Raw genomic sequence first — 22,597 nt, 5'->3', positions numbered from 1 at the left:
TTTAGAAAGGTCAATGATTTGTTTCAAAATATTTTTAAAGTTAATTAAAAATAGTGTTCATAAATTAAAATTTATTTTAAGAAATCCATAATTTGAAACATTATAAATTGATTGAAGCAGTATGGGTGTTTAGTTGATCACGAGTGCTGATTTCTACTATCCACTATATTTATTAATTCCACTACCCGTTTAAATTACCGTATTGAATTACCAGGAAACTTTGAGTTTGCAATTGAAATAAGTGTGGTTTAAAAAAAATAATTTAACTTGGTTTACATTGAGCGTGGTTTATATGAAAGAAATATTTATAAAATGATTTTTAATAAATTTGGATGACATAAATAATATTGTACTTTAACATTATCAAAGAGTGCCAGACTTATTCTGATTCAAAATTTTATATGTACTGCTTAAAAAAAGGAATCTTCATCATGTAAAAAAATTACAAAAACTATCAAAACACAGATAGATCTGTACCTGAAAAATAGAATAATACTAACATCGGAGAAAAAAGTAAAATTTAATACATGTTGCCTATTACCAATCACCTTTTGCAAGGATAGAAAATCAGGATTGTGTGATAAAAAAGTGTGTTTCTCTGTAAAGCTTCTCCGTGGTAAGTAGTTAGAATTATGACATTTTTTGTGACGACTATCATTGTTGCTTTCCTGACCTAACCTAGCCAGTTAACTGTGGCAATTTTTTTTGTAAAATGCGCACCAGTGTGTGTCACGATAATCAAGCGATGACGAGTTAGCTCTCAAGAATTTATGAATCCATCTCAAAGCATTTACACTTTTTATTTGTTTATTTCATTTCGTGTTGGCCTCTAAACATTTTAAACACATTACAATTTACGAATATAATTTAGTTTTCGCCAAAATTACAATTTAAATATCAAATTGTAACAAAATCTTTGCGCATTACGGATATAGTCGTCATGACACAAAATTCTACTACATCTCCACGACGGATATAGTCGTCAAAAACACTTAACTGGTTAATACCCACATATTATTATCCCCATATTAACATGTTACTTTTGCCCCTGACAGAAGTAACATGTTACTTCTGTCCCAAGACAGAAGTGTCAAGATGATTACTGAAATGAACTATAAGGACATGTAAAGATATTATCTAAGAACGCTATAACAAGTCACTTGTTCAATACGAATAGTTTAACTCTTAATATTAACTAGAATGAAGTGGTATGGGTTAACTTTAATCATTTGAATTATCGATTTAGTTTAATCACCGCATGATTTACATTATGTCTGACTGAGTGTCAATCAACGGAAAAAACACATAGTAAACAGATGTAACTCTGAAAAACAAATTATCTAAAAACGTTTATGGATATAAAAATCGCCATGTTGCTTACATCGCACCGTTCCTTTTGTCTCTGCGCTTCCCTACATAATGAAAAATAAGGGTAATTTCAACACTGCAAGACATATCACACAAATAATAAATTACGGGTAGTAACAACAGTTATAGTATAATTCTTTGCGACTTTAATCACAAAGATTCCAAACGATTAAACATGTCTGAAATTATTGAAAATGGTACCAAACATGGTTACTGTTGATAACATGATGACTGACCTCACTGACAAGCAAGTATTGTCGTCAACAATGAGTTATAGTGGTTTTGACGTGCTTGCAGTCGAAACTATATGTCACAGATGATCGAAAACGATACCAAAATACGATTGTTTATTGATAGGACGACGATCGACGTCGATAACGACAAGTTTCTGTTGTCAGATCGCCGCTAAAATCTACACAGTAAATTTAGGGTGTCTCATGACTTTACCTTCAAAATTTCAAGACAAAAGAACCAAAAGTGCGGTCTGTAGTGTGGTACAGGCAAATGCAGATAAAGTCATCCCAAGAGTTTTACAGTAACAAAATATTTCAATTAAAAAAAGGTAGTTTACATATTTGAACTGAAAGTCTTTCGATCTATATTTAATCATTTAACCGCGTTAATAATAATATGTACCGGTGTCAACCCACGAGTTGGCGCCTCAAGATACTGGTTTAGATGTTTACAAAAGCTACGATTTCAATTGGCCAGAATACATAGAAAAATGAACGCCTGGAGTCACACGTATTTTCGACAGTAGTACAATCGGCTCGAGCTGTCATGCTTACCAATTAGGCCTAAAACAATGGCAGGTGTTAAACGTTACGAGAGTGAGTGCGATAGTACGAATTGCGTAATGTAGTTGTTATTATCATTATTATTCTTATTTGCCGATATGTAACGCCAGAAGTGTTCACGGTGGGGATAGGCACAGTTTCAATTTACTTTGGGTCAATCTCCTCATGCGCCATCTCGTGGGTGGACATCTGTATGTACACCCTGTATAATAGTTACACATGTTCTTATACATATAAGACCACATAGTCACATATATTTAAACTGCAATTCTACAATTACAATAGGTATATAAATATACGCATGTATATACCGATTAAGCACAACACATTTTTTTAAACATAATTACAACGCACAAGGTTGATTTTTAATTAGGCTAGTTTTATTTCGGATTACATGGTTGACAAAAACCAATCGAGTAATCGATGATTCATAAGTAAATTCATTCATAGTATAAATAGTTCCGTATCCAAGAAGAAATAGATATATTTCTATAGATTTAATTAAGCTCAGTTTATATTTAAATAAGTTCTGAGTTTTTATTAATTGGTTTTGATCTTCATCATGCAGTGAGATTAATAAAGAAACGTTGAAAATTTAATCAATTCACTGCCTCATAAATTATTCTTTAATCCATTTCCAATATTTTAAATTTAGGAATATTTAATATAATAAATTTTCAAATTTTTAAATTGCTAAGCATAAAACTTTGAATATTTGAGGATTTGAAAATTGGAGAAGTTCATAAATTTCAAAATCTGGAGATTATATAATTTAGGGATTTAGAGATATGAATTTCATATTTTCAACCCCTTGGTATACTTGACGAGAATCCGTGACGTACTCAAAGTTCAAGGGTAATAAATTTCACTCAAATTTTTAATAAATTTCGATTTGAGGTTTAAGTGCAATTATAATGTGCATAGTCAAGAATCGTTGAAAACAATATTTTAATTTTCTTTATTAACTTTAATATTGTAGCCGTGAATAGTTCTCATGCCCTCTCGTGGATTAGCATCTGTATGTATCAGTATGTTGCACATCAGAATTGAAAGAGTAACTATCGTTAATTATTAATATCTTTTAAACAATTATCCATCTGCTCCAAAATGGGGTGTATAAATTTTTTAGGCCCACTATTAAATTTTAGAATATAGTCCCATAACGAGGGGTCAGACCTTCGGTTAATTTCTTTATCTGTAGCAGCAATAACACCCAAGGAGTCGTTACATTCTATCGAGTATTTTAGTTTATTGCTTTTACATCTGATTGCCAGAAACTTTAAGTTTAGCAATAGAGTCCGTTATTTCCAGTTTCTATTCATGTCGAGGTACTGCTTGGTTTTATTACTTGCTATGGTCATTCTTTGGGAAAATCCAGGCTCATCATACATCACTCGAGCTTCCATTTCCTTTCCATTTTGTATAGCCGATAGAAATTAAGAATTGTTTCCCTCACCTTACTCTGTAAAAACTGTACGCGTGTACCGCGCTTTCATGTTCATAAGAAATATATGTACATTCGTCTCTTAACATTCGCAACAGCAACAACTTGTATTAGTTTTTCCTTTGAGTAAGGAAATATTTATAGATTTTATAGTAAGAACAAATTTAGTCGGCACACCACGTGCAATATACAACAAGGCTCGAACGAATTTATTTCAACCACAAGCGTTAACAATTACTATTTTCCTTTTTTGAATTATCAAGTAAGAATGCAAGAAATACGGTATGCAAAAAAATTTTGAAATTTTTATGTAATTTTTACATAATGAGATGTTACTCTTTTTTTGAAAAATATTATACGTGTTAGTGTCTAGTTAGCTAGTTATACGTGTAAGTATCTACAGTTACTCACTTTAATATTCGGACACTATAATAATTTATGTTTAATGCTTTATATTTTCCTCAATTGTTAAAATATTTATTCCCTATTTTTTTACCATATTAACTTATTTATTATAGACAACAGAAACATAAAAAATTATTTTGTAACTGCCACATGTTATTACATATTGAAGGATAAACCAAACGATGCCTATTTTACGCGTTACAAAAATATTCATTTTACCAATATTGTGGTAAGAGACTGCAATTTTTATATAGAAGATGAATTACTACTCTTTCTATGAAAACTTGGATTTTTCTATGAAAAATTATTTTTATATGAAATTACATATGTTCGATGAAAAAATTATACAGTTACAACAGGGATTGCTTTTAATCATCAATTGTTACTCCATTATGATTAACTAACTTAAACTAATCACCAATTGCTATTCCATTATGATTCATTAATAAACAATGAAAACAATGCCAAATATTTGTTATCCCTTTCAATAAATTCTGTTTACTCTCCACTTGATTTCAATAACATTCGCATCTGAAAATCATGTCGGCCATTTTAAAACTTAAATATGATCCTTAAAGCATGTTGTGTTTGCATTGCGGAGTCCTTTTAAAATGTTCATCATTTTCTTGATACAGTAGCAAATTCGATCATATACTTTTTTTTCGCTATTCATCTTCGTAATTTAAAGTTTCCAAACTATGCTAAAAGTTCATCATATTATTTACGGTAATACAGTGAGTCGTGAAACATTCTTTCCTTCCCATACATTATATCGATAATTAAAAGTGAAAACTTATAATTTTGACCAGCAATAATGTCGTATTGTGATTACTATACAGATTATCCCATTTAAATTCAAATATTTTATTTATACAAAAGTTACGTTATTTTAAGAAGAAAATTATTTGATAAAGACTTTTTCCTGCGTGAATGTGTAGAGAAGATATTCAGCTCAAATATGTATTTTTTAAAATTAAATTACATCTTCTTTTAAAGCAGTTTTAGAATCGTTGTTTTTAATGCAATATTAAATTGCTCCTGAGCAAAAATTATTAAAAATTTATCCAGATAAAGAAACGAACTATTGCTCGTTTTTTCCCCAGAAAATATCGTGAATTAAGTAATCAAAACCTCATTTTTAACATTCTGTATAGAATCTGTTTAAATAATTTGTATACCACTTTTATTATTCTTGGTATTTTTATACATATGAAAAATGCTGATAATTTTTTTTAATTATCAGATCTTCAAAAACTGTATATTTAATTGCTTTTATAATCACAATGTATATTACATTTATCAGTGTATCTATTATAAAAAAATAAATTATGAACGATCTAATTAATGTCACATTACATACTCGTGTATATTTAAAAAGGCTTGCAATTGAAAAATGATATAATTCCGTTTAATCGTTTCTGTGCCCCTATACCCATATACATGTATTACCTAAACCACAAACTGTTGCAGCATAAAAATAGAAAGAAGTCGCAGCTGTTCGCCGACTAAATGACTACTCATTGTCATATCGTTCCCGTGTTCGTGTTTTCACATCTTGCACCCTAGCCTAAATGACGCAAATACTGTATCATTTATAGCCTATCTCTAACAGTAAAGTTTGTTTGAAAAGGAAATAATAAATATTATTGCTTCTTTCACCATATCGGCTCGCAATCAGAGGTTTCTATTTTTGTTATGTCTTTATGAAATCATTGACCAACGGATGAACCTACACCGTGAAGTCACGCAACCGGAAATACGCCAAAATACCCACATACTTATCGAAGCATGGAACATACGTTGGCACGAACATGAGTTTCCCATATGGTGAATTTAGACCCTACGCGGCTCGTCAATTTCCAACACCGGAAATTTCATAATGTTTGTAGGAAGCAAATTCGTTCTAAATTTTTTATTTTGTGTACAGGTTGTCCCATTTAAGTTGATATTGTAAAATATCTCGAAGACAAAACGAAAAACAAACTGACACGTTTCATTCAGTATTTCGAGAAGGGAATCAAATGGCATTACTAATTTTTTAATGCATGAGTGTCTTCAAGGTTATTTCAAAGTCTTTATTGTCTATATTGCCCCTTTTTATTATAAGCTCATATTTTTTATTCCGGAATCTCATTCTACGTGAAAAAATACACTGTTTTTCTGAAATCACACGACTGCAAGATTTTTTACAATGTCAACTTAAAAGGGATGCCCTGTAGATCAGAAAACTATGTTATCCCTTTGTCGTACAACTTATTTGTCAGATGCATCAATCAGCACTGTTCACTGCTAAGCTATTAAATCAAGTACAGGAAATTGAAGTGTTATGTCAATTTTCTGCTTAATGATCCTTGATCATAAAAATAATCTGGACTTAAATTTCAAATTGAAACTTATTGAAAATTCGAATGTTTGTCAAATTTAGACTGCGTGTGCGTCACGGTACAAACTTGTCAAAGTGTGTTGTGAAAGTATCAAATTATTAATATAAATAATCGCAATTGTGTAAATTGAAATTAGTCAAATAAATAAAGCTAGTCAAAATTAAACAATCCTTGACCTCATTTCAATCAGAAACATAAAAAATCTGTTAGTTAAGTTTCATAATAAAAGTTTCATCCTTGCATTGTATTGTGAAAATGTTCACTTTTACCAGTTAGTTTAAAAACTGTGTAAAAGCGAAATCGTGTAAATAAAGTATCGTGTAAATTAGGGAATAGGTGCACTCTCACTTAATAACGTTAAAACTTCATTTGATACTACGCAATATTTATTGGAGTACCTATTTCAAAATATTTCGAAAAATATGAATGACACGTGGAAATTTTTTGCAAAAAAGGAAAAAAAGCAGAAAAGTGTATAAAATCAAGCGGTACGTATTCTACTTGTACACGTTTGAAATGACCTTGAAGCAGTTTGTAAGGATAATATTCAAATTTTTAATTGAATGACATACGTTTAGTCTAACAAATTAGTAGTTCGTGAGTTACTCTGAATTTAAAAATCAGATACTTTATATATGAATTGGATATACCTTCAGAATTATTACTTTTCATAGATTTACAATTTATTTCAAATTTTTGTATGAAATATCTTATTTCGAATTTTTGTATGAAATATCGTATTTCGAATTTTTGTATGAAATATTTTATTTTGAATTTTTGTATCAGATATCTTATTTCAAATTTCTGTATTAGATATCTTATTTCAAATTTTTGTATGAAATATCTTCTTTCAAATTTTTATTTGAAATATCGTGCTTTAAATTTTTATATGGAACATGTTTCAAATTTTTATATGAAATATTTCATTCATCAATTTAAAATATCTCATAGGCTATTGATCCTTTTAATGTTACATCTCACTACTTTTTCAACTAGAACATTTTGTCCATCAATCTGTGTAAAAGAATATATACCACTCCATTTGAAAATATTAATGACTTGTATGGAGCCTGTCATGGTTATCGCATGATTAAACAGATAAAAGTACAGTATGTCCCTTTGATATCGTGCAATTTTTGTTTCAAACGTATTTTTTCAGATCATTCATACCGTTCGAAATATTAGAATGTTTTCAGTAACGATTTCAGTAGCTTTCAGAATAACATTGCAATTATTTCAAATACCATGAAATGAAATAAACCTGACATATTGTAGACGACTCGTTTATTTCAATTTTATTTTGTTCTATATATAAAGTTACATAACTATTGATGTAATCTTCAATTAATTTTTTTCGTGTAATATACAGGATGGCTCACCACATTTTGCCATCTAAATTTGCGTCATCATTATTACTGATAGCAAACAATGTTTCAGATAAAGTTGAATGGTTTTGAGAGGGGCATATGCTGATGGTATATTTTTGTTTGTATGTGGACGTGTAAAGGACATATGAAGGTCATTAATGTTTTTTTAAATGGAATCATATATTTTTTATTGCATCAGCCGGTACTCCTTCATATTCTTTCCAAAAAAGTATTAATCTATTTATGTGAAAAAATCATTAGTTTAGGAGATATTTTAATTCTAACTTGTTAGGAAATCGTGATTTTCTGGTCAATATTATGAATTGCCCTAACTGAATAGCAAATGTTTTTCTACATGCTTTCAGAGGTCACGTTTTTGCTTTTTTTTTGTTACGCAATGACAGCGAAATTTATTCTCTGATATGTCTCTAATACGGTAAATACGACGATACGCCGAATTATCACTTCACAATGAAGTATTCTAAAGAAGAAAAGATAGATATGTTATCAGTTTATTTTGAAACTGGGAAAAGTACTACACATGCAGGAAGATTATACACTACGGAATGTTAGTAAGTCATTAATTTTTCGATTAGGAAAATGTTCTGATGCAAATGGTCGCCACGTTAAACCTTTTCTATAAATAGACATTAAAATTAAAATATCTAAACTAATGATTTTTTCACATAAATAGATTAATACTTTTTTGTAAAGAATATGAAGGAGTATCAGCTGATGCAATAAAAAATATGTGATTCCATTTAAAAACACATTAATGACCTTTATATGTCCTTTACACGTCCACCTACAAAAAAATATACCACCAGCATATGCTCCTCTCAAAACCATTCAACTTCATCTAAAATATTGTTTGCTATGAGTAATAATAATGACGCAAATCTAGACGGCAAAATGTGGTGAGCCGCCCTGTATACTTTTTGAGGAAATTGAATTTGACTATTCGTCGGAGTATTTGTAAAAAAATTTGATTACAACAAATTTAAATTTCAAGTACCTGAAACACATCAATATGTACCACAGAATATAGCCAAACAAAACGTAGAAAACAAGATCCAGTCGTCGCTAATGACCTGAAGGTCGATGCAACGTAAAACCTGAATTTAAAAAAAAAAGGTTTTCGCTAATTTAACAATTAATAAATCGAACAAATGAAGTTTGTTTTAAACAATTTTCTAGAAATTTCATTTTATATTTGCGATTGATTTTTTCACATAAAATCCTAGCAGTGATACCGTCTATATCCGTTTTATTCCATAATATGTCATCATTAATTACAAAGCAAACAATTTTCGATCGTTAAAGAGCAGTAATTACTTTAAATATACACGATCAACAGGTTTCGATTGGGAGTAAAATTATATCAAATCGTACGGGTAGTAATCAACGATCGTTAATCAGCGATATGAACGATGTAATAATAAACACATATTTGCATAGTTAATAATTACCCAAGAAGTCGTACATGTCGTGAAAGCTGTAAATTTCCTCGTAAAAATTCTACCATGTAATTACTCCGAATTTATTACGGAATTAATTTTGTGGTACAGTGTAACACGGTACTTTTCGCACTTAGCCTTTTCCAATATGGAAATTAATATTTGCTAATTATCGAGCTGTACTTCAACAGATTTATAAGCAATCATTAAAACGATCATATTATAGGAACGTCGTATTTAAAAATGTCAGATATTAAACATTTCGTGATATTTGAAATAATTGAAATGTTATTTTGAAAGCTACTGAAATCGTTATTAAAAATTTTCTTCTTTGACAGTGGCTAATAAAATTTAACTCGAATGAAATGAATTTTATAACTCTACTGCAATTGGAACAATGTAGGATTATATTTCCACATTTTTGCACATCGAAATTCGCGACGATTAATATCCTACTGTATCGTAATGTTTTAATACGCAATAAAAAATTTTACTATCTGCTTGATTAAAAAATTTTGCAATAAGGAGTTTATAATTTAATATTAATTTACTTCTCAAGGCTTCAACACTTGTTTAGAAGTTTTAAATACTTAATTAAGTGTTTAAAATCTGAGTTCTAAGTTGTTAAGTTTCAACATTTGTTAGAAAAATTCAAGTGTAGTTCCTTTTCATTGCTTCATCAATTTTTTAAGTACTCTTGTTTTTTTCTTGAGATATTTTACTTTTAATTGTATTGAAGACTTAACCATTGAGGAAAACATAAAAGAATAAAATTAATTATGTGATCAAATCTGACCTAAATTAAAAAAACCCGCATGACTCCTAAAATATAAAAAAATTGTAAATGATGTGACACGATGAACGATTCAATTGAAAAAAAAAACGCAAAAATCTGTACAGAAAAAATTACTGTAAGATTTTCCGGATTTTCCATTATAAATCCGGTGTCAGAATTATGTTTGAAGCGGGCTCAAAATGGCAGCCATAAGCTCCACTAACCTCAACGTTGCCCAAATAATAAAAAATTTATGGTGTTCGCACGAAATGTTGGTTTTTTAAACATTGTACCTTCATTCATTTTTTACACAGAATATTCCGAGCAGGTCATACGAGTAAGAAAAAATATGCAATTTCGGTTACGAAAAAGTGCATTTACATTTTGTTGTGTGCATGGGGTAAATGAAGCGGTTGAAACAATTTTGTTTTCTAATTTCAGATATGTAGGATTTTTTCCACGTGCTATCATGGTTTTTAACCGATTTCGAAAAAGGAGGAGGTTACTCAATTCGATCAGTATATATTTTCTTTTTTTTCTATGTACATATGTTCACCGATTACGCCTAGCTGGATGGACCGATCGGAACGAAACCTTTTGCATCTGGTAGGTTCTGACTCCCCATTGGTACCATTATAAAAAAATTTTACATTTTTTAATTGCAAAGTATTGTTATTACAAGACAACCGGCAACTTTTGAAATCAACTTTTTTCGATTTTATTGCGCTTTTAATATCTTATCACGGACATGATTCTGAACAATTTTGTTCCTATACAAATTTCGCGAAAAGCTTTAGTTTTCGAGATATTAGCGAAAAATTGTTATTAACTTTTGAAATCAACTTCGAACGATTTTAATGTCCTTTTAATATGTTGTCAAGGGCATGGTTCTGGACAACCTTTTCCCTACAAATATATTCAATTACTATTAATTAATTAAAAAAAAATTGAAAAAGGAATATCCATGTTGTCTTTTACTTAATTATGTTCATGCCATTTACGCAGACAAAAAAAAGCCCGGAAGAACTGTCTCACAGTATCCTATACAATTCTCCCCATTCCACTAAAAAGCGCGAAATAAAATATTTTTAAGAAAAAAAATACGCCGACTTCGAAATGCACTAAAAAGTTTAAAATAATTTCTATTTCCTAATGAAGTAATTTCTATTTCATTCAATCATACAATTACGTAACAGATATGAATGAAACCTATTTACTCGTTAGGTAGTATATTAAATACATTTCAACCTTTTCGGAGGCGGCGCAAAATTAAAAGATTTTCTTGAACATGTCAACCTTTGGACAGCCGAACATAAGCAAAGCTTGTATAGCTATTTTTTTGTCTATACATATAACTCGACAGCACGCCGCGAAATAGGTGCTAGTGCGTATAGAATGTAACTATGGTCTATCTAGATCAGTGCTCGGATTTAGCACTTTTGCACTTTTCGGGCCGATTTTGGAGTCGACGCCTACCGTGTCCCTACTACCGCGCTCGACTGCCCACGTGACGCCGTACGCCAGGGACGTCGTACGATAGATTTGTCGGGACCCATCCGTGATTAGAAATTTTGCTTGCACTGTTAATAATTATTATTTTTACGGATTATTAAAATTATTAATACTATGCTTACATTTATAAATATCTTCCATATATACATATAATAACAATAATACATGTTATAATAATTACAATTTTGTCAATAGCTTTCCACATCACCCAGGAAGTACTATTGTCGATGCGTTTTTTAAAAGTGGTTTCCCCTATAGGCCTTTTCCACTAAATAAAAAGAACGACAGTGACTTGGCAGGAAAATCGAAATTGAAAATATTTTAATTTTCCTTCGATCTTCTGGGTCATTTGGATTTTCCTGCCAAGTCACTGTCGTTTTTCTTACTTAGTGGAATAGGCCTACATTATTGTTACTATATGTATATACGTAAATATAGCATTAATAACTTTAATCTTATTAATAACTTAATAACTGTAAAAATAATAATTATTAACAGTGCAAGCAAAATTTCTAATCACGGATGGGTCCCGACAAATCTATTGTAAGACGTCCCTGGCGCACGGCGTCACGTGGGCAGTCGAGCGCGGTAGTAAGGGCACAGTGGGCGTTGACTCCGAAATCGGCCCGAAAAGTGCAACTAAATCCGAGCACTGATCTAGATTCTAGATCCATAGAGTATGCGACGGAAAGACTCGATCCATGGCTTCCACATGCGAACGAAGTCGATTCAATTTCATTTATATCAGAAACGTTGCGAAATGAGGATGCAGTCGTTACATTTACGTATATTACTAGATATATCTATAATGGTTCGTATTCTTTCTCAGGATTAATTAATTTCCAATACGCCATGCCACAATCAACTGGTTATTGGCAGCAACGTTTACTGAGGTATTTTTAATTATGCGCCGCCTCCGAAAAGGTTGAAATGTATTTAATATACTACCTAACGAGTAAATAGGTTTCTTTCATATCTGTTACGTAATTGTATGATTGAATGAAATAGAAATTATTTTATACTTTTTAGTGCATTTCGAAGTCGGCGTATTTTTTTTCTTAAAATTATTTTATTTTTTCCATGCAATGACCGTTGGTATGGGTTTTTCCATTAGCGATCGTCTTTTGTTTAACGGCGTTTGGCGCGTGCGAAGGACTTGCGGGTCAGTCGTGGTTTTGCGTTCTTGCTAGTAGATTCGACGGAAAGCAGTGCCGTCCGAAGTGTTGTGTGTCTTTGTGTGTATTCTTAAATATATATTGTTAATCTTTTTTTTTGTTAAAACGTACCCGTGTGTTGTTTCTCCTTACCCTCTGATCCTACAGATATAACGTTCCTGTTATATTTTTGTATTTTTATTATTACCTGTCGTTATCCTGGATAATTTTTGCGATTTTCTTCTATTATTTTCAGTGAATTAATATCATTGTACTTCATAAGTTAATTTTCGGAGAATATTTAACTTTGTGTAGAACAAAAATGGTCTGTTTTTAAAATTGTTCTTTCGATCAGCCATAAATTCTGCGTATATCAGGCACTTTAAAATAGAGAAGGAATTAAGGGAATATGAAATAATAGAAATATTAAAAGGTATTTTATTAATACGCTATTTATATTGACTGGTTAAATACAGATATAGTTCAGTGAAATATCTATGTTACTTTTTAATTTTATACGAATATTGCGTTAATTTTGCAACAGTTGAAATATTTTTGGTATACCGAATTGTAATTTTGCAGCCAAGTTTACATCAATTAAAAGTTTTGTTAATACCTTATGCATTTATATTAAATTATAATTTAAAACTTATGTTTAACAAAATATTGATCCGTCGAAGCCAGTAGTTAATGAACGAATATTTCTACAACCCTCTGTAACTTACATAATGAGTAGTGATTAAATTTATTACTTGTTTGAGTTGAAGGTGCTTCATTTTGCAGAATTTGTGTTACGCGTTTACCCGTGGGTCAATTAACTTATCGTTCATTTAAAACAACGAATGAAGGGGTTGAAATAGCTTTGATACCAACGTTTTGTAATTTGCGATAAACTTATCAGATATTTAGATTAGATATTTGAACGGTTTAAAGATTAAATTTACTATTATCTACTGTTATCCTTTAAGATACAAGATTAATTATTATAAATACTAATTTACAATGAATAACTTATATGAATAATTTATAATGAATAATTTATATAAATAATTTATATAAAAATTTATAATTAATAATTGATATTGTAGCCATCTTATACGCAGGATAGGATACTCAGACACAAGGAAATCATAAAGATAACAGGAATTCTGGAAAATAGGAATATTCATTCGGAGATCAGGAGAGGCGTACAGGAATTAATGGGGTTACAAATTTCTTTCTCTATTTACGCGAAGAACATACAATTACATAACTCTCTCTCTCTCTCTATCTATTTTCTCTCGTCAACCAGGCGTCGAGGAGTAACTCTGTTCTCTCCCGTTCGAATGGCGTCCAGGTATTCTCTCCGAACTCTCCATTCCGAACGGGCGACCAGTAGTTTTCTCCCGTACTCTCCTGTACTTTACCTGGGGCGTCCAGGAGATGCTCTGTCCTCTCTCAGTCGACAGGCGTCCAGGAATATTCGCTGAACTCTCCATGTCGACCGAGTGTCCAGGAACAAACTCCCGTACTCTCCCCCTATTCACCAGGCAGGCGTCCAGGAGGGTTTCGCCGTACTCTCCTGCCTGGGTATCAACAGTTATCTCCAGGTGGGCGTCCAGGAATTGTCGCCGAACTCTCCCACCGGAGTCTCTTAATCTTTACCCCACGGCAGGCGTCCAGGAGTGTTTCGCCGAACTCTCCTGCTGGAGCTTCCTCTACTTCTACTCTCCGGGCAGGCGTCCAGGTATTTTCGCCGAACTTTCCTGCCGGAGTTTTCTACTAGCTACTCTCCGAGCAGGCGTCCAGGCATTGGTCGCCGAACTCTCCTGCCGGAGTTTACTAACAGCTAAGTTCCTTCTCCAGCAGGCGAGCAGGTATTCTCGCCGATCTCTCCTGCTGGAGTCCCTAGGCTAGTCCGAGAGCGGCCGGTGGTACTTACCTCGTCCTCTCTCTCAGACTGCCAAATAGGCCCGTTCCGGGCGCGCGACTCTATTTTATATAGGTCGGTTGCTATCCTGCGGCCGAGCTATCAACAACGCGTCGCTAAGTTTCGCGGTCGCGGGTCGCGCCTTACCTCTCGCTCAGCTGAGCGGCCTACGAACTCTCGCCTCGCGACAGAATTTCTATTATTCTGGAATATTCGCTTTTCTCGAATGTTCTCGACGCTAAATATTATTTCGATATATTCTATTCTATTTCGCAAGGGAATTCTAAGGATTTTTCGTCTGATTTCTCTTTGAATATAAGTAATTTATTCATCGCGCTTTACAATATTTCCTGTACGCTACAATATGATATAATAGATTAAACTCGATGTACATGAAATACCATTAATAACAAAAAATATATACAAAATGTATGTACAAATGAAAGCAGCTAATAAAATAAAAAATTAATTCATTCTGAAATTTCCATACAAATGTTACCAAAAATGATATCTAAAGTAAAATCAGTTTTATACAAGGTAAATATTATACAATCAGTATTATATAACGTAGTATTAATTCTTTACCGAAAAATTTTGTTATCTTGCTTAAAAATATACTTTGAACATTGACGAGACTACCACGCATGAAGAAAACAAATAAATTTTTAACGTTACAAAAATTCTTATTTATTCAAAAAAATTGGAAGATGTCATATATCACATGTAACAGTGTGTCATATATAATAACAAAAAATAAATGGAAGTTTGGTTTATGACTTATATGAGCCGCTATGTAGTTACGAGTTAAGCTGTTGATTTATACTGAACTGTACGAATAAATTGCAATTTATGTATTTACACAGTTCAACTCTTTACATTTAGTTTATTTTGCACCTTACAAGATATTTATTATCGTATCATATAAACATGAATTTATGTTAAAAGTAATAAATAAAAGAGTTAAGCAATTTTATTAATATAAAAGTTACATTCTGTTTCAATTTTTATATTGTAATTGTTGTACCATATTTATATGAATATTCGTATATCACATTTGTTGTACCCATATTTTTATACAACATTTAATATAATCAACAACTTTGTGTTACTCAAATAATTCGTGAATGCATAATTTAAATCCTTTCTAATCGTATTTTAAAATTTTTAGAAATAGAATTATTGTTAATGTTGTTTCTTACGAAAATTTCAAACATTACCTTGATTTTTATTCTAAATTAATATATAAATTAATTATTAGAATTGAAATGTAGAAAGTAATAATGAATACATAAATTAATTTAATAGAAGAAATATATAAATACTAATAATTAATACATAAATTATTTTTAAAAATTTACATGAACAGTAATAATTATACATTACTTGTTATCACAAATTAATATGAATTAATTAATACAAGCTTAGAAATTGGATACAAATACTTTAAATGTTTTGATTCATTGCTAGTAACACAAGCTATTATGATACCTGTCTATTTCGAATGATTTTTTCTTCTCTTCTCTTTACTGGTTTCTCATTTTCTCTGTGTGTTTATTTACATAATGGAACAGCCTCTTACCTGAAACATAAAATACATTATATGTAGATCAATTAATAATTCTTTTGTTTATTCATATTTAATTTATTTTAAAACATCTTATTTTTTTTTACAACAACGAAATATAGGAAATCAGGGTTTCTTTAATGTAATATTTAAAAAAAAATTAATTTTATATTTTAATTTCATACACTCTATCTTTGATATTTAAAGTATAATAATAATAGTAATTAAATTATAATTTAATATTTAAAGCGAAGAAAGCAAAGATAGTCATTTTTATAATATTCTAGACATATTTTCTAATCAGTAAGCAATTCGTAATTGAATAAACTGAAATTTATAAGACGCATAAAAGATTTTTAAATTAGCATATTAATATGAATAATTAATGAGATATATATTTAAAATAAAACATAGGATCATTGCAAGTCTAATTAATCATTTTTCTACCTCGGAGAGTTAATTTAAAATGAAATATGGTGTGCTGCATGAGAAGTTAGAGGAATTTAAATCATCGTTCTCTTAACTTCTAATTTATTGCATTCGATGCCTTCTAGAGCCATTCTCAAATTATCGAGATCGTGTTATTTATTTACTTTCTTATATAACATTGTTATTTTACATTATGTATCGTGAGCTATACTTATTGTTAGAAAATTATACATATCTGAAATAAAAGTTTCACGACCATATATTTTTATTTATAAATTTTTACGACATAAACCTCCAATAATTCTTTGCAATTAATTATAAATTATACGTAAATAAATAACAAATTATACATAAATTGTTAAATACGTTACAATTTTTCTCATTTTTTATATAAACCTCTCATCATAACTGTTTCCACATATTGCTCGTAATTTTGAAAATATAAAATAATTTAAAAAAAAAATACGCCGACTTCGAAATGCACTAAAAAGTATAAAATAATTTCTATTTCCTAATGAAGTAATTTCTATTTCATTCAATCATACAATTACGTAACAGATATGAATGAAACCTATTTACTTGTTAGGTAGTATATTAAATACATTTCAACCTTTTCGGAGGCGGCGCAAAATTAAACGATTATCCTAAACATGTCAATCTTTGGACAGCCGAACATAGGCAAAGCTTGTATAGCTATTTTCTTTCTATACATATAACTCGACAGCACGCTGCGAAGTAGGTGTTAGTGCGTATAGAATGTAATTATGGTCTACCTAGATTCATAGAGTATGCGACGGATCGCCGCATATTCTATAAAGATAGAGCCCATCTGCCGCAAATTTGGTAATTCCCGTGTCGTGGGTTCCGTTTATAGGTTCTTAGATCCATGGCTTCCACACGCGAACGAAGTCGATTCAATTTCATTTATATCAGAAACGTTACAAAATGAAGATGCAGTCGTTACATTTACGCATATTACCAGATATATCTATAATGGTTCGTATTCTTTCTCTTGTCAGGATTTATATAATATTATATAATTTCCAATACGCCATACCACAATGAACTGGTTATTGGCAGCAACGTTTACTGAGGTATTTTTAATTTTGCGCCGCCTCCGAAAAGGTTGAAATGTATTTAATATACTACCTAACGAGTAAGTAGGTTTCATTCATATCTGTTACATAATTGTATGATTGAATGAAATAGAAATTACTTCATTAGGAAATAGAAATTATTTTATACTTTTTAGCGCATTTCGAAGTTGGCTTATTTTTTTTCTTAAAAATATTTTATTTCACGCTTTTTATGGGCCGACAAGACGTGTTTGTAGAAACAGTAAAAAATCAGCGACTGCATGTTGACTCATACACCACCAGAGACACGGAGGCATACGTAGAATTCAATACATTAGTAACAATAGTTTTTCGCTAATAACTCGAAAACTAAAGCTTCCCCTTAATTGCGGATAAGGAAAAAGTTGTTCAGAATCGTGCCCCTGATAACATATTAAAAGGACATGAAAATCGTCCAAAGTTAAATTCAAAACTTTTCAACAATTTTTCGCTGATATTTCGAAAACTAAACCTTTCCGCGAAATTTGTATATGAACAAAATTGTTCAGAATCATGTCCGTGATAAAATATTAAAAGCGCACTAAAATCAAGAAAAGTTTATTTCAAAAGTTGCCGGTGTTTTTGCAATAACAATATTTTGCAATTAAAAAATGAAAAATTTTTTGATAATGGTACCAATGGGGAGTCAGAACCTACCAAATGCAAAAGGTTTCGTTCCGATCGGTCCATCCAGCTAGGCGTAATCGGTGAACGTACATAGAAAAAAAAAAAAAAAGAAAATATACTGATCGAATTGAGTAACCTCTTCCTTTTTCGAAGTCGGTTAAAAAGAGAAATCAATAATAGGTTTAAGCTTTACTATTACAGTTCTGTTTTTACAATTTTTATTGTACTAATCTATATATTCGTTAATCAAATTACAGAAATTATAGAAAAACAATAAAAGTCACAAATATCCTTTTCACAAAATTCAGTTAATATTTTCTATCTATCACTTGCGATAGTGCAGATTAGTCCCGTTATTTTTTAGATATAAATAACAATTTTAATAACAATTTTCTGGAACGAAAGAGACATTAACAATAAGTTGATCATCACTGTAAATATTTTATTTATTTCTCCATTTATGGCTATAAATATTTGTTAATTATTTCCAATGCTTGAAATAACAAAATGCATGAAGTGTCTTGTTCAAACAATTTTATTGCATTATAATACTAGCCAATTATATAATTATATTCTATAATAATATTATACATAATAATTTTTAAATAGTAATTATTAAATAATAATGATTATTATTACATAATTATTATAATAATTAATATTCTTTCATGATATAGTAAAATTAATCGATATAATGTAATCGAAGGAAGAATTAAATTCTTTTAGAACTCAGACATCAGTCACAATTTATGGCACAAATATCCTTACAATTACATATTTTGATTTTGTTTTTTGCAAGATAATTAATTTTATTTTGTACTTGACAAAAGGTTAAAAAATTAAGAAAACACAATCGAAAAACAAAATATAATTATTAATAAATGAAACTAATTAAATGAATTAATTGCATGTGTATTTAATTTTAAACGAAAATTGTATATCAAGAAGAAAGTTTTAAGCAACAGAATCAGTATATTCATTTGAGAACCGCTAGACTAAAAATGTCGTATTTTAAATGATCTATGCAATTATCTTCCGCGGTTCCCGATACTATCTAGAATTTCGTTATCGTGTAGCATAAATTTAATTTAATTACAAGGTTGCAATGTGACATTGTGTTTAAATCGCGTCTGCACGAATATAAAAACGGTAAACTACTTCCACTTAGCTAACATTTAAATTGTAAAATTCTCATGATTTACGATGCTTTCAAGACAATATGTACTTCATTGTGTCGTGGCATTCGATGTTTAACACATCCTTCGTAATGTATCTCAAATTATGCAAGAATTGTCCAATAAATATGTATGTGTAAAGTAGTTATGTATCAACAAAACATTTTTGTGTCGTTGTAACAATTTAGTTCCATAATCTGTAATTTTCAACAGTTGTCAGTTTAAGCTAAATAATCATTACTGACAAATTGAGATACAAAAATACATTTCATTATATTATATATTTAATTATCGATACAAACGTCATCACATCATTGCAAAGAAAAAATGTAAGGTGAAGTGGGATAAGTTCGTAAGTGAGGCAAGTACGTACACAGGATATTTTTATTACAATATGAGCGAAAATTCTCCATTTAGTATGTTTGTTTCCTTGTTTTGTTTCACTATATCCCCTTTTATATTTCAGCTAAGAGTACTTGTTTGCAGTGTAGAGTACTTGCATAATGCAGTAAAAAGCATTTTATAGCAGATTTCTTAATAATTCTGCTCTTGCTCCATTGCACATGAAATAAAGTTTCAAAATATTTAACTTCAAGTTACGCTCTTACCCCATTTTCGGGGAAAGTGCAGAGTAGATGACATTTTAAACAATTTCCTATCAAAATCAAAATATACAAAGAAAATTAAGGTCCCAGTTATTATTAATTAACTAGTAGTAATTCTGCAAAGCGTTCGATATTGACAGTATTAAATATTTACATAGCAGACTCAAAGTACTTACGTTTAAATACCAACTTTACAAAAACCAGTCTGCACTTACCCCACTTCACCTTAACATAAAGTAAGACTTTCAAAATGAAATTTTAAAGTCAGTTATTTGGACTAATATGGTTCTAGTCGTAACCTATGATTATTTTGGTTGCATCAGTTAAAGCTAACTAATTATTACTGCAATGTTAAGATAAATAAAGAAAGAAATGTTAGGTATAAATTTAATGACTTTTAATTCTTTAAATTGTAAACGGTATTAAACTCAAAATGCTATCTCCGTGCAAATACAATTTAAGTTTGTCACGTTTGAATAATAATGTGTCACGAATCTGAGTCAACGCCATAAGCCAAAAGTTTAACGCAGTATATCTATATATATATTCAAGCGTTTCATTAATTTTCTTCAATTGATAAAATTGACAAAGTGTACTTTTGTTCGCAAAACCAGTTCAAAAGCTCCGTAAAGTTGATCAATAATCTAGTACCAAATAAATATAAATAAATGAAATGAGGCTCTTTGTCTGGTATTTTGAAATAAATGTTTTCTCAGCATCTTCATTTATTTTCACAATTCTTCAGCATAACAGTTACTAAAATCCTTGTTTCTTTGCCTATCTATTTTGGATTGACTTAAGAATTTTCATTCCAATTTTAATTAAGTTAAAAGCAGACGGATCTGCTTATTTTTTCGTATAGAAAAACATGTATATTGTTGAATTACTGTTACCTAATAATTATAATTTGATGAAATATAATGATATTAGTTTCGCAGCTCTATCTTTGTGAATAACGAAAGCAATAATAGATCAATTCGGTAATTCTGAAACCATACTCGACGTGGAAGTGCTAAGGATTAATTAAAGTAGTCTTAATATTTAAAGAGCTTAGTCAAGAAGTTACTCCACTTGTTTATACTTTAAAGTATGTATACGAATATTAATGTTATTTATCATATAACATATGATATAGTGATTAGAGCCAAGATGTCAATTTACAGTAATATTTACAAAAAAACCGGGAAGAAAATTTTCAGCTTACGGTTTTCAATTTACGTGCCATATAATTGAGAATATTCTCCTTGCACGTCCAATATGTACACAGGTTTTTAATAAAGCGGTTCAAACCACTCGATCAATATAAATTCTGTGCAGACCACCGATGGAAGAGCCCCTATCTTTTTTGCGAAGAATTGCTTCGTTCGATTTTTTCTTCCTTGCTTGGCTTCGACCAAACTCTACTCTATTCGCTTGCTTGTTTTTCTGGATGTAGCTAGTCCACATAGCTGGCAGAAATATTCAAACTTTTGACTAGAATTCGATCTTTCCTAGCCTGGCATCGCCGACATCCGTCAACCCAATATCGTTCTTCGATCGTTGCGGGATCCATTTTTTATTTGCATTCAAATTGGGGAGAATTAAAACGATTCTAAAATTACGTTCAAATAAAACTCGCGAAGTCAGTTACCATTTCTGACCGATTTATGGAAAAATTGAAATCGTTCTGCGAAATATCCAGAAAATTTGTATTTTGTCAAAGAATTAAACGCGATGTTTGGATACAAATATTCTTATCCAAACAGTCGCTAAAGTAAATATATTGATCTGTGACCAACTTATTCGATTTTATTCGGAATGATAAATGAAGCGTTTTGTTAATTTGAATTTTAAAACATTTAAGTTGGGCGTATCTTATTTATTATTTTAATTGTTCTGTTATTAAATCATTCGTCAGCAAAAATAATAACAGATTTTAATTAAATAAATTATTAAATACACGTGTATTCAGAAAATCATTTTCGTAAAAACAGTATAAACGTATATGATAATTTGATCAAATTAAATAAAAACATGCAGTTAGCAAGAAAGAATGAACTTTCATTCATATAATTGCAAATAAGATCATTGCTAAAAATCTCATTAATATAAAATTACTATTAACATTATATTTAATTAGAAACTAAGGAAAATTCAAACTGTAAATTTAATTTATAACTGAAGAAAACGATTTAACTGGTACCACACGGTTCAAAGAGTACGTATTCATAAATATTTGAACAAGAGTTTAAGTTTGATGATACAAGTTTAAGAGTTTCATTAAGTTTAATATTCAATATGCTTTTGAGATTGAACACAAATTTTTCTTTTAACATAACCATTAAAATAACATTCAAATTAATGATTATAAACACATTGATTACTCGGTTAGTAAATATTTGTGTTGAAATTAACTGAGATCTTAATTATTGAGGACCTTGATTATACATTGCCTTACTTTTAATAAAAAGATGTTCCATTCAATATTCACGTTTTCCGTACCAACAAAATTCTTTCCTCATTGCTACTTT

Source organism: Megachile rotundata, chromosome 8, assembly GCF_050947335.1.
Source record: "Megachile rotundata isolate GNS110a chromosome 8, iyMegRotu1, whole genome shotgun sequence".
NCBI classification, from domain to species: domain Eukaryota; kingdom Metazoa; phylum Arthropoda; class Insecta; order Hymenoptera; family Megachilidae; genus Megachile; species Megachile rotundata.
This window is presented reverse-complemented; position numbering follows the sequence as displayed.